The sequence below is a fragment of the Cygnus olor genome, chromosome 1 (genome assembly GCF_009769625.2).
Source record: "Cygnus olor isolate bCygOlo1 chromosome 1, bCygOlo1.pri.v2, whole genome shotgun sequence".
In the NCBI taxonomy this organism is placed as follows: domain Eukaryota; kingdom Metazoa; phylum Chordata; class Aves; order Anseriformes; family Anatidae; genus Cygnus; species Cygnus olor.
This window is the reverse complement of record NC_049169.1, coordinates 72,228,206-72,242,422: the sequence shown is the minus strand read 5'-3', so window position 1 is coordinate 72,242,422 and position 14,217 is coordinate 72,228,206. Positions and strand designations below refer to the sequence as shown.

At 35.4% G+C, this 14,217-nt stretch overlaps 1 long non-coding RNA gene across 11 annotated transcripts in view; it reads left to right on the top strand.

Annotated features, from left to right (window-relative positions):
* The window catches only part of LOC121073548, a 131,550-nt gene that overhangs the window by 67,014 nt on the left and 50,319 nt on the right, over positions 1-14,217 (top strand). Inside the window, exon 10 of one of the 11 annotated variants that reach the window (XR_005821790.1) lies at positions 9,115-9,224. The exons of the other annotated variants lie outside the window; for them this stretch is intronic. This is a non-coding gene — a long non-coding RNA (uncharacterized LOC121073548). The remainder of the gene's footprint in view (positions 1-9,114; positions 9,225-14,217) is intronic. 11 annotated transcript variants of the gene reach the window in all.

Here is a 14,217-nt window from a genome sequence, read left to right as displayed (position 1 = left end):
GAACTGCGTAAATTGTAGACTACAGTAAAGGTGAAATTGCTTTTGGTGCCCAGAAGGTCTTGTGTATCTCAAGGATTTTATTGAGGTTTTAATAGCATAAATGTATTATATACAGTTGGAAAGAAATAAGGCATTTGCAGTTATTCCCAATGTAGAAATTGGACTTTGCAGTTGGATAGGAAGGACAATTTGCAGAAAGGTTGTGAATTTCTAGATTATAGGAAGAGATTTTTTTTTTATCAGTACATACAGGGAAAAGTAGTAAAGGTGTCTGTTTAGTCTGTGCTACGCATCTCTAAAGCAAGAACAATTGTGTGATTACTTTTCAAAGCTCCTTGTGAGCAAGTGATGACGGGTGTGCTATGGATGTGCAAACTGATAACACTAGCAAGTAATTACATACATTTTTGTATTATGATAATAGTGTAGAGATATTGCCTGTACACAGCTAGGTCCATTTATAACTGATGAATTTAGTGAAGCAAATGGGATTGCTAACAGGTTTAAAGGTAAGAGTTGTGTTTGCAGAATGCATCGATACAAAGTACATTCAAAGAAAATGCTTTACTTTTGTAATCATTACAGTCTTATATTATCTCAGTACAATCATTAAATCATTTTAATGAACATTGCAAACTGTTGTTCATAATCACATGCTTTAAACAAAACCACAGAAGCAGAGGGTACCTCCTAAGGGTATATATTTAACAGTTATGTCACTAATATGTAAAAAATCATCCTTGTTAAATGTTATACCATATGCGACTGTTTGAAAAGTAAATATGAGTAAATAGCAAAGTCACTCTAAATATTTTTTTTTTAATTCCTGAACTACACACTGTATCAGCTTCCAGATATTTATTCAAGTTTGTATTTTATTATGTGTGCATTCCAGTGGTTTTGGCAGTGTGTTGGTAGACAGTATATGGATGTACTCTTTTGGATTTTGTTACTAAACTGCTTGTTTGACTTTGTACAGTTTATTTCATCTGAGTGAGCCTCAAATGCCTTGTATGCAAAACTGGTATTAAATCCTGGAGCACCAGATCTTGCTACGCATATTACAGATGTAAGATGAGGGACTAGTGAGCGATGGTGCAGCGTTAGTAGCACTTCTAGTTTCACTATTTTGTCTGTACTGGCTGTTTTTGTAACATTGGGCCTCCAGTGCAAGCAGTTGCTAGCAGCAGCTTCTTAAAATGTAATGTCAGTGGTGAAAAATTGTGTTTTTCTTCCAAGTATTTTTGAACCTTGAGTCAGATCACTGGCCTTCAGAAACATCCTCAGTCTGTTTTTGGAGCTACAGTTTTCTCTGTAAGAACAGGAAACTGCTGTCAGAATCTCCTAATGTAGACTTAGAAAATGTTTCTCTTCAACTTTGAACAGTGATATTGTTTTCCTATAAGAAGATTAATTTTATCTAAATAATTTTAACTTTCAAACCTTCTTAAAATAAGTATACTTAAGATTAAAAAATGTTGAACTACTCGGTTACATAATTCCTTGAGAAGAGTGAACACTCTAAAACAGGAGAAATGACCCTTATCCAATTTCTATTGACAATAGATAGGAAGAATAATGTCTGAGAACATTCTTTAACCTGAAATAATTCTGTAACCAAAGGTGAAAAATTGGTGGTCAAATCAAACATCCAGTATTTTAGACATGAATTACTGACCTTATTAGTTCTAAAAACTCATAGTTATGGGGAAAATAGACTTGACTTTGAATTTCAGGTTGTGATCGTTGTAGCACATCTGATTTCCTCAAAATAAAAAAAAATCTAAAAGTCAGGTTTTCCTTTTAGAAATCTCAAAATATATATAATTTAAATAACTATAGGTAACAAGCTACTTTAGAAAGGAAGATTTTTTTTTCTTTCTTTAAGGAAAAAATTACACTTAATACTCATTGCAACCCTTTTCTATTTCTAACAGTACCCCAATACACTATTTTCTAAATAAATTGTGATTATAGTATAACAAAGCTACTCACAAGTGTTCCTGTATTCTAGAGATGGAAATTTTTATTCTTTTTGGTTTTCAGAGAAGGAGTACTTCTATTTCACAAATTTTCTGTAATTTTGGGACCTAAACAACTTGAAATCGGTATATTATCACAGTATTTCTAGAAGATGATGGCATTTTAAAAGGAACTTTTCCTAAGTGGAAAACTTTGTGAAAGAAACTCTTAAAGCCCATGTCCATCCCATTTCAAAACACTCTGCATTGAGTGTAAAAAGAATTAGTATGAAAGTACTAATACAGGATGTGATACAGGATTATTCCAGTTAATTGTATTAACTACTGCTTTCATTCCTGCTTGCTGTATCCTGTAACCAAGGCAATGGTTTCAAAAAGTGCGGGAGTATTGGTTACTTTTTTTGAAATTGATTCAGTGTTGAATGGTAACAGAGATGTCTGGGTGCTGTTAAGCTGCTGATGATGTTCAGATATCTCTATTTTAAAATGACAGCTTTGCACCTATTATGCAGCCCAAGCATGAGCAGATCTACTGCAAAATGAAGGCTAGGTAGCAATGGTAGTTAAATTTCAGCTGTAAAATCCAAATGCAACAGACACTGGGGAAGAAGAAAATAAAAATTAAGGTATAAAGATGATTTAGTTGAGTGCCTTCATGCTGCAAGTTCCTGAACTTGTGGTGTAACAGTTTGTTTTCCTTGGTAATGTTCAAAAAGATAAATTGATTTCGCCTCGTCTCCTTTTTTTTTTTTTTTTTCTTTTCTGGGAGGCAGGGCATTCATTGGACCTAAGTATCATCTATTGAACGGTAAAGCATAATGTGGGGATGGAAGAGAATTTCAGATGTGAATTAAGTCTGAATTATAATGACTCATAACTGACAACAAAACACCCAAGAAGAGACATGAGACAGGATGAGATGAAATGAGATGACATGAAAGAAGGGGCAGATTTATGAGTTATCGGCCTACAGATGGAATGTGAAAATATACGAGTGGAGAATGAGATCATCACAGGGAAGTATGCTAGGGGAAAAGAAGGGGGTTCACAGGACAGATCCCAGTAGCCTCTTACGGATGGTGGGAGGATTGATTTAAGCCACAGGAAAACCAATATGAAAAATGATATAAAGATGGGTTAGATTCCAAACCTCAGAGGGGCTTGATTTTTCTCTCAGTACACACACACACACACACACACACACACAAAAAAAAAAAAAAAAAAAAAAGAAGAAATTACAGTTGGGATGACCCTAAACCTCAAGCAGTATGTGGAATCTGTGCACCTTGATGGTAATCCCACCTAGCTAAGATCTCATAAACATGCTTTCAATTTTGGTAATGAAAGGCAATTTTCAGCATTTTAAGGAAAGTACTGCATTGCTTAGAATAAAGATAGGAGGCAAAATTCTCGCCTTCAATCTAAACAATACAGTAGATTTCTTAAAATGTTAAAATTTGCCTTTCATTCCTGAAACTGAAAGCATGTTTCCAAGTAACTGTGTCCTGTGTGTTACACTGCAGCCAAAGGATTTCTTATGGATTATAAGTGGTGGAATTGATTGCCAAGTCTATTTGAATGAAATTTCAGTTGGCACAATTATAATCCATTTCAAGATTCAGCATCTTAAAATTTCAACCTAAAAGATGAAAATAAATACTTGGCTGCTTACAAAGTATTAAGTGGCACATACAGATCTGTCAAGTTTCTGTGTTCCTTTAGTCCCGTACAACCCCCCCCCCCCTTTTTCTAATTTTATTCTCATATCCTGTTAAGAGTGATTAGGAGGATCTGTTCAGAGAAGTGCACAGAAGTCTTATTTAGCTGAATCTGCAGAATCAGCTGGCAGTCTTATGAGGAAAACTTCTGGTAGAATTTCTTCTTATGTCTAGTTCTGATAGGAATAGATTGGAATTTGCAAGCAAAAGAGTGATTTTCACAGATTCAATCATTTTTTCTCTGTGTTTTCACTAAGAATATTATGGGACATCTGTATTGCTGGTCAGATTGAGTTAAAACTCATTAAACTTAGTAACTGACACATAGGACTGAAGGTAGTCAGTAAAGCAGTTTTGATTTTTTTAAATGTCATTGACTTTTTGTTTTAATCTTCATTTTGAATATAAAAGTGAACTATATTTAAAATTCATGAAAATGTATTATTCTAAATTTGCATCTGGAGCTACTTAGTTTTGGGTGAAACTGAAAAAAAATCATAGTCTTTTTCTGAAAACGGGAAAATTAAAAATGCTGAAACATTTTTGCTTAATTTTAACCAGTAGGCTGAGACAGGATTGGTTAAGCTTTAATCTTTAGTATTTTACATTTTGTTTATCTATTCCTCATCATTCTCTCACAGCAGTGTGCAGAGTAGGAGCTTATGTTATGGTACCTCATTAGGAAGGGATGGAAGGTGTGAGCATAAGCATGAGCCCATGAGCTGAGTCCCAGGACTCATCCAGCAGAGAGGTGGACTATCCACTCCTTCTGACTGTCACCTGTCCTCAGCACTGGCCAAAACTGACTGCCTAAGGAAGCGTGTAAGAATGAGGAAATTATATATCATATTTCTAGTAAGTAATCCCTCAGTGTTCAGCCATCCCAGAGATGTACTCAGGCAGGCATAGTTTCTTTCTACTTAGTAACCGCAGTGGATTTCTGTTCTGTAAACTTGTACAGTCTTCCTCTGAGCCCTGTAAATTCTGAGCATCTGCGTTAGCAAGGAGTCCCACAGCTTAACACACATGTTATGAAGAACCACTTCCTTTTTGTTTATTTTGAAACTACCTCCTCCTAGTTAAAGATGGAAGGATACATTATGGAATCTGACAGCAAAGCCGGTATAGTGTTATTGAAATTATATTTTGAAATGTGATTCATTCTTGGAAGATGTTAGATTAGTGGTGTAGATCAAGCACAACTAAGTAATCCATGATAGTGTAGCCTTGTAAATTAGATAACTACTAGCCTACAAGGTCTGCACTCCAAGAAAATTTGTCTTAGCTGCCATATCAAGTCTAAGCATGGACATGCTTGGAAACAGCAGCAAAATTCATGATAGGTGCTAGTTAAAGGAAGTATTTAAGCACACTTAGTTCCATTGCTATGTTTCAGACTAAGTATGTGCTAGGGTAGTTTACTGAATCTGGGTCTTATTCTTGAGGTATTTCTGTATTTCTAAAATGTAATTTTGCTGAAACATGTATATTAAAATTACGTCTTCATACCTGCTTGATAAACACCATATACTTTCAACTTTGCTATCATCTGATGTGTTAGATTTCCTTCATCCCTTCCTCCCAAACAATTAGAATCTTATTGAGAACATATTTAGTAATTTCCAGCTTTCTAGTGATTGAGATCTAACCAGGAGAGAGAAGTGGGAAGAGGAGAGGAAGGGTGCATCTTGAACACGGCCATTTGAAGAAGATAGGAAGGACAGGAATCATCAGTCTGTTAAATATTGAGACCAGATTTCCCTGGGACGTGCTAATAAATGCTTAAAAACTACTTAAGTAGACAAAGATCTGAGAGACTTTTAAATTAACAGTTTTTCCACTTTCTAAGATGTTGGTGGTAGCTTCTCTTTCCTTGTAAAGCAGATGTTTTATAGACATATTCATGGATAGTGAGTTAGGACGTTGCCAAAAGTCACAAGGCATGTTTAAGGTTAGACTGTTCTTAAGCTCTTTGGCGCATAACATTAGAATCTGTGTAACGATGTTGCCTCTGTCCATCAATGAACTCTTAGGTTATGGATAAGAATGAGTGAGCAGGTTTATCTGTCCTTCAGAATGGGCATAGTGCAGAGCTTGAAATGAGCAGGCTGCAACTGCCAGAGCTGCTCTCTGTTCTCAGACGCAGTCACCCCTTTGTGGCATCTTCTGCTAAATAAAAAGAATGTCTCTTTGCTGTGTTTGTGAAACTTATTAAGAGCATTGAATGCAAAGCAGTGTAAAGAGCAAAGTATTAAAATTACTATTTACTCATATGGTTTTTCAGACTGCTCAGATATCTCCTGCAAAACCAAATGACCAGCCAAACACACATCCTTACAAAATCATGACATTGAGAGGCTGATTTTAACTAAATCACTGTAAAGTCTGTCTGGCTATGGGAGTTTCTCCTTTTTTTTTTCATTTTGAGAAGGTTTCTTAATGCAAACAGACTTTACAAGTTTTAGTGCACTGAAACTGAACTGTCTTAAATGTCAAATGCCTTCTTTTTGGCAAATTATTATAGTAAATAGAACATATGACATTACATTATGTAACTGTGGTATTCTTAAATGAGTCTTATAGTAGAGTTCCAGGCTGAAACTCAAGACAAGCTGTGTGTAGTACAATATTTGATCATCTGTATCCTAAATTCCTTTCATGCAAAGATAAAGCTTGGGACAAGGCAAATACCGGTTTTTATTTTCATACGGCATACTGGAACACTGAAAGATTAGGACCAGAGTGTCAAAAAATTTGAAATCCTATTTAGACAGCAGAACGAAAGGCTGAACTTTCAAAAATGCTCAGCTCTATTGGCGCTGTCTGATCATAAGATTTGAAGCTGGAAGAAGTTAATGCTGAGAGCTCTTGAAAGTCTGACATCAGCGGTGGGCTTTTAGCACTGAAATATCTGCCTGCAATTAAATTTCCTCAGGTAACACAAAAACTATGCTTCAATGCAGGAAATGAACCTAGACACTCAATCCCATATTTTTAAACAATACAAGTTTCTGGGGTTTTGGTTGTGTGTTTTTTAAGAAGCAAACAGTAAAGGGAAAGGAAACACCTCAGAAGGAATAGAAAACTATCATAAAGATGGAAAGGAAAAAAAAAAACAACTGGAGAAAAAATGTAAGAAAATGCCATGAGCAGGTACATTGTTGGCAGTGAAAGATGGAAACCATCAAAAGAAATGTCAAAAGTAGCTAAAGATGCCAGGAGAGGTAAAAGATGGGGATTATTATTCCTACGATGTGTTCCTGTTGAGGGGAAATCAGAAGGAAACTGTGAGGATCGATAGATTCAGAAAATGCTACTGCCCATCAAGGCACTGTAAAAAGACACCATGAAAAACATGATTGTGAGTTTGGTTAGGGCCAGAAATGACCAGATTTGTTGTACAAGGAAGATCACTAATAGCTGTATTATTTTCAAATAAGAGAGGAAATGAGTTTATTTCAAAGTTGAATTGTTAAAATACTCTTTATTATCACAATTAATGCAACCTACACAAAAAATCTCTAATACAAACTTCTAAAACCAGTGTCTTTATATATCTTCTAGTGAGCATATATGTCTCATGTATACTCAAGGTCTGAACAGATACAATAAAAGTATCTTAACCCAGAATATTTATGTACTTCTGTCTGTTCATTTTCTTTCTTGAAGCAGTTTGCTGCATTTCAGACAGGTTAAAATGGAGTGTTTTTCTGACTCTTGGGACTGACATTCAGCTTTCCTATTATGTCTTATTAAAGGCTCTGTCAGGTTTGAAAGTCACTAATGTTAAAATAAAAACAGTGTCTGGAGGGAGAGGCACAATATGCTTTAGTTTTCCAGCCTGGTTATTTGCGAAGAGTGGGAGGAGAAGCAGGGTTCACCGCATGACTTAAGTCTACTTAGATCCTTCTTTAACTAAAAAGGGAAAAACGGTGTTTATTTTTTAGAGAACAGCCTGTATTTGTATGTACTCAAAATACCGATTGATTTGCTGATATTATTGACAGACATTGCATGCATTTCAAGTCACTGAACAACAATTTGCAGTAATTCTGTTTTCCTTTGTGGAGATAATTAAGCCACACAACAGCTGTCTAGCAAACATTAGCACTCTGCTACCCTGTCCCAGGAGAACAGAGGCAAAGCAGGAGTGCTATGACCAAGCGGCTGCAGTTACTGGATGGCAGAACTGGCGTGAGAATCAAATCTTACCAACTTTTGAATTATAAAGTCATATATGTTACTACTGAGGAGGGTGGGCTCATGTTGTTTATACTTAGAACATCTCAATCAGTGTGCTTTGTGAATGCAGAAGAGTAAGTCATTTTATGTCTGGAGAAAAACTATATAGCTGTGCTAAGCATTGCACAAACATGTAGAGGTAATACTAATCTCGGCTCTGCTCAGTCTAACTGTATGAAAGAGATGGAAGTCTCCTATAAATTTCTTTTAAACCATAATACAAGGTAAGCTCTGTACAAATTGAGGGAGATTTAAGCATATGTCTCTTTTTTTTTTCTTGAATCAAGATCATACATTAGCTAAAGAGGACACCTTTCAGTCATAGGTGTACTTTAATACCATTTTTGAAAATGTAGTAGTGTACGTTGCATTATTGCACAGAATCACAGCACCACTTAGGTTAGAAGCTGAAGCTTACTAAAACCTCAAATGGTTTGTACAGTATCATCCTTCTCTATAAATAAATAGTATATAACCTTTGTACTCTAGAGGCCTAGTAAAGACCCTGGCAGGACATCACACAACCTCTTAATTTAACTTCCCAGCTATTTGTGGAACTCTGCCTCGGTGTCACTGAGAAACAGAGTTGGAGGTGACAGTTCAGATTTTGCATCCTCCTTCCGGAAGCCATTTCAGTCATGCAGCCAGTTATGTATCTTACTGTGCATTTATAGCTTAAGGGAATCATTTGCTGATGAAAATAGTACTGGGCACTGCAGAGATGGACAGAGGGTGAAGGCAAAGGTACAGCTCTGTTATTACTTTAAGGATATTGAAATTGAATGTATATTTACTAGCTTTCTGTTCTAATGAAAATGATAAAGATAATAAATGTGAGTATGATATAGTTCAGAGAAGGTGCAATTTAGAATGTTGAAATATTTATGTGAACTCTCAAATACCATCCTAAGCAGGTATTATATTAATATTGCATATTAAAATACAAATTTTCCCTTTCCCACTTACTGTTAGTTACTCTCACTTTGATTATTGAAAATATTCTTAATTATTTTTATGTTGCTGATTTTTTTCTGCTTAGATAAATAAATTTACAAATCTAATGAATTTAAACTTCTAAATTTAGATACTTAATCTTCTTTCTGCTTAGATAATTAAAGTAAAAATGTGTAAAATGCAGACATACCATTTTCACAAAGCCATACTATTTTCAGATGTTCATTCACGTTGCAGTATTCGAGAGCTAATGTGTTAATATCGGAAGAAAACGCGTCCAACTACAGGAAGTCTTTCTTGAGTCTTTTCGTTGGGTGTCAGGGCTCAGGTAAGCTGTTTAACTTGAGAGTACGAAGTCGCCAAACCTGGCACATGCCAGTGGATTAGCTTTTGTTTAAAGGAGTAGTTTAGAAACTCTCTCAGTTTGTACCTGCTAAACACATTCCCCAAGAGGAGTGGATACTAAGATCCTCCTAGGTTTTTAGAAAGGCCAGATTTCTGCCCAGCGTGTATGAACTTGCTCTCTGAGCCACCTGCCATAGAACTCATTCTGTTTCCTCCTTGGGCCACAGATCTCTCACCAGGCATGTAGTAGGCAGAGTGGAAGAGTCTCAGCAGCCTCTGAGGGATACAGAGGCCAGGAGGACATAGTTTTCTAAGCTCTTCTGTACAGACCAGCACGTAGGCAAGCACAGCTCGCTTTTCTTGGCGGTGGAATTGAAACTGGATTTGGGCAACAGATACACTAGTTGCAAGGACTTTCATTTTTCTCTTGGCCAGGGTTCAATGGCTTTCTGGTGACTTGCTTCTATGAGATGTGGAGGACCACTCACATGCATAATTTTAGTCATATGCCTAACCTTTTCGAGTCATTCCTGTGTCGTGTGAGTGGTGAACAGTACAGAGTTTATTGAATTTATCATTTGCATTGTACTTTTCATGGCAGGGGTACAGTTTAGGAGAATGTAGAAGTACAATCGAGAATGAAAGTTCAATTTGCATTGCACTACTTCAGTGACACTTGCTGAAATAATATTAGTTAGAATACAGAATGCAGTTAAAGCAGTTGCTAAATTCAGTGTAATATTCTGGAAAATGTAACAATATTGTGTAAAGCAGTGTTTACCACTAGCTAGGAGAAAGCAGAGGGCGATCTTTTTGTTAACTGAATTTTCCTGGATTTCTACCTGCATTTAGTAGTGCATATTAGTTGATATATCATTTAGTTTACATATTTCATCTACATCCCTGGAACTAGATAAGGGTCTGTTAGTGTCTAGTAAGTGTGTACTCAGAGGATTTTTTTAACACCAAAGCATACAAAGACAATAGAAATTCAAGATTTTCTCTTACACTTTGTGATTCTTCTATTGTTTTGCTGTTGAATTAATGAATGTTCTGTGCAAAATTACAACTGAAACATTAAATGTCACTGGAAGGGAAACTCCAGTGTATTTAATGGATATTTTGCTTTTTTTCTTGGTCCTTAGCGGTTATACAAACACTGTATTTTGGGGAGGATGAGAGAAAATGCTAAGGGTGGATCTTGGAACCAGGACACAGACTTCTTGTAGTCATTTGTCTTTGTGCAATTTGACTGCTCTTGAGTTCGTTCTCCGTCTCTGCTGCTTGGAGTTAAAAATGGTTAGCAGCGTTTCAGAGTCTCAGAGTATGTGGCCTCAGTTATATGGGTATAGTCTGTGAGAATTAATAGAGCCAGTGGAATTGAGAGTTGATAAATGCTACTACTATTGTACAATTACATATTACATATTAAATGTTACCTGCATTACCCTCTCAAGACAACACACTGCACTCCCAGGGAAGAAACACATAACATGACATGAAGAAAATGAGAACATATTTAAATAGGATGTCTCCAGAACAGTCTAGGGAGAAATTAAACTGGAATTCACTTTAAGTCTCATATTAGGTAGATGTGCTAGTGAAAAATTAACAAAATGGAAGAGCTAAAAGGATATGCTTAACTTGCCGTTTCCCCCCAGCTGGTAAATTCTGGAATATCATTTCTAATATAATGTCATTTGAATATTATGCTCTGTTTTGGTTTGCTTTTAGTTTCTTTGAGAGAATAATTTCAAGGCATCTTTTCTTTTCTTGCTGGTATTGAACAAGGTTTCTTTCAGCAGTGCCTAGCTGGTTGACTTATGATAGGAAAAGTACAGTGAAATACAGTGTATAAATAAACAAAAACATTAAGGCTTTTTATGTGTTTGCTCTCTACTCACTTCTTTTTGTGATGACAGTCTCAGTGATTATTTATAACTCCATGAAAACGTGTCTGCATGAATACCAAGAAGACACACATGATTTAGTTACACATATGAAAAAAAGGGAAATACATAAAATACTTTTCATTCCTCTTGTTAATTCCTGATTGAAATTCATTAAGCATTGCTGTTCTTCTGCTAGTAATGCACAGACAAAAGAGCGGACTGTCACCAACAACAGTTCCTTAACTTGTATTTCAGAGGATATCCGTATTTTATGGATATTTATGTGCACAGATAAGTGTACGTTGGTTATAATGGATTGTGATGTAAATGAGTGAAGCAGAAAGAAATCTCCAGCAGCATTGCAAAATGTACATTATGATTACAGTTGGAGAAGACCTGTTTAATCTGTGCAATGAGCACTTGCTGTTTGTAGGCATGCAAAATACAGTGTAAACACCAGCACCCCCTTTTTTAGGAAAAGCAAGAAGTTGTTGTACTTAAGGGGTTGCAGGACACATATGGCAGGTGAAGGTGATAACCATAACAAAGCTGGCTTTGAGATTCTCAAGAAAAGGCAAGGCATTTTAGGTACGAAGGATCAGGCTCATATTGGGTTCTCAGTACTGGTGGCATAAAACTATAATTTCCTTATAGAAACAGAGCAGTTAGAGGTGATAGGCTTGATGGTGGATGCTAAGTATCGGTTCTCTTTTTAATTTATTATTTATAATTTAGAAAGTTGTTATTTATTTTTATTTTACAGTATCTTTTTAAAATACTGTTCATTAAAGATAATGTTTAGAATATAGATTTACAGAAATACTTATGAATCCATTGTGAAAAAAATGTATGAAGAAAATTTATGAGACTTTGATTTGTTCAACTTCACATTGTATGTTTAAGAAAACAGTCTATTCTTGAGAGCCCAATTTGTACTGATAATCGTAAAAATGATTTTTGGGAGGGAAAGAATGTATCAGAAGCAGTTTCTGGAAAATGTCATTAGTAAGACTACTTACTCCTCCCTTAAAAATCAAATCACAGTAAAGCACCCTGCAGTGAGTTTTGGTTTTTGTAGCCGAACCATAACTGTTCGTAGGTAACTACCAGAGTCTAGGCAAGGAATATACAAAAATCTCTGTCTGAATGAGACAGATGTAGTTAGATACATACATAACCTCGTGTGATTTTTAAATTCATATGCGTGTTTTCACTGCAGTACTTTGAGCAATAACAAATATTTTACCTATTCAGTACCTGCAGCAGCAGGTACTTAATGAAAACTGTGTCATAAATTATATCTTAGGACTCAGGATCCTGGTATACTCCCTTTAACGTGAAGGACATATTCAAACTAATTGTGAATTTTAATACATTATAAGGTGCATCAGGACATTTTTTTCAGGTGTTCTGGTGAATAATAACAGCAGCTGCTATTTAGAGTATTAATACTACTTCATGTCTTTAGAAACAAGGAAATAAGAGAAAAAGAAATATGAATGCAGTTATTATGTTTTGTTGCTGTAGTGCTATTTAAACCTTTTCCTTTAAGATAACAAACTCCATCAGATTATTTTTTTATGAGCCATACCTTGGGAAAGGTTGAAAGAACATGTGAATAATTCAGCAACTAGAGCTAGATGATGATATGTTAAAAAGCTGTAATTCCTTAGCAAAATGGTAAGCACATCATTATTTGAAATTAGTAAGTTGTGAAGTTTTAAAAGTAGTAAAACACAAATCACATTCCATCATGGGTGTGCTTTGCTTGTTAATTAAAAAATATTTTAGCAATGACATTTACAGGCTTTTTCACTGTTGGATTTGCTGCTGCTTCTGTTAGCAGCAGGTTTTTTTTTAACAGCTCTCACACAGGAAGAATGAGAAAACGTATTTCCGTGTAACATTCTAAAGAGGTATAAGGTGAGAGTTCAGTCACAGAAAAAGGAGGATATCATGTCCTGAATATAACTTAATCTGTACAGAAGATTGTTAGATATTTTTTTCAGTGTAGATTTTGGCACTAGGTCTTTCTTGAAGGAAGGTTTATTGTTTCTTTTCTTCCTAACAAGTTTACAGATCTGAGGATGACAGAAAAGACTAGTACTATAATGTGTCCTTACTTACCAAGAGCAGTCCTGGTTCTCTGAAGCTAAAACTACATTCACAACAACTTTCTAGCAGAGGAAGAAGGTGTATTTTTGTTTTTGGTATTGGGATGTTTGGAGTAATTACAAACATAGCAAACATTTTTGTCTCTATGATTTGATTTTGCAGCTCAGTGATCTAACATTAAATGCACCAAGCAGTTACGATAGAACCTTTGAACAGTTCTGAGAGGTAGTTTGGGATTGTTCCTAGGTAACAAAGCATACTGTAGAAGTTAGGTGATTTTTTTTTTCCACAATCTAGTTTCTTGCATGCAATGCAACAGGATTTCTTTACTTCACATACTTGTGCCAGATATTCTAGCAACTAAGAAAACAGTTGATGATGAAAAATAGAATGTGTAAATTACATACTTGTTGAAGGGATCATCAGAATATTTTATTCTTTTTACAGAGTCCAATATTGCTGTGCAGAGAAGGGGATTCGTGATTTGATTACCAACTCTATATGTTCTCTTTTTTGATTTATTTAAAAACAGTGGATCGAATTATTAAGATATCAAATCAAGACCATACTGCATAAGTAGATTGACACTTAGGGTTGCTGCCTTGCATGCTTACTGATTCAGACACAAAAAAACAAAGCTTTTTGCTTTTATTAAAGTATGCTGGTCGGTGTGAAAGTGCATGAGCCATGCTGTTCATAAATAAAAAATGTGGAATGAGGGATAGTTTTTGGAATAGTCACAATCTGAAACTCAGAAATTGATATTTTTCCTTTTTTTTTTTTTTTTAAGCAATGGTCATGTTTTTAACACTATGTCACTGAAAGCACGTCTAACAAGAAAATTAACTGAGCTTCAGACTTACTCCTGGAAGTAAGCTGAGCTCTAAGTGTTATGGTTAAAAAGCTTTTGTAGATGAGACCTTATTTTAAAATTGCCTTAGTTCCTTTAAAATCTGCTTAGTTCCATCA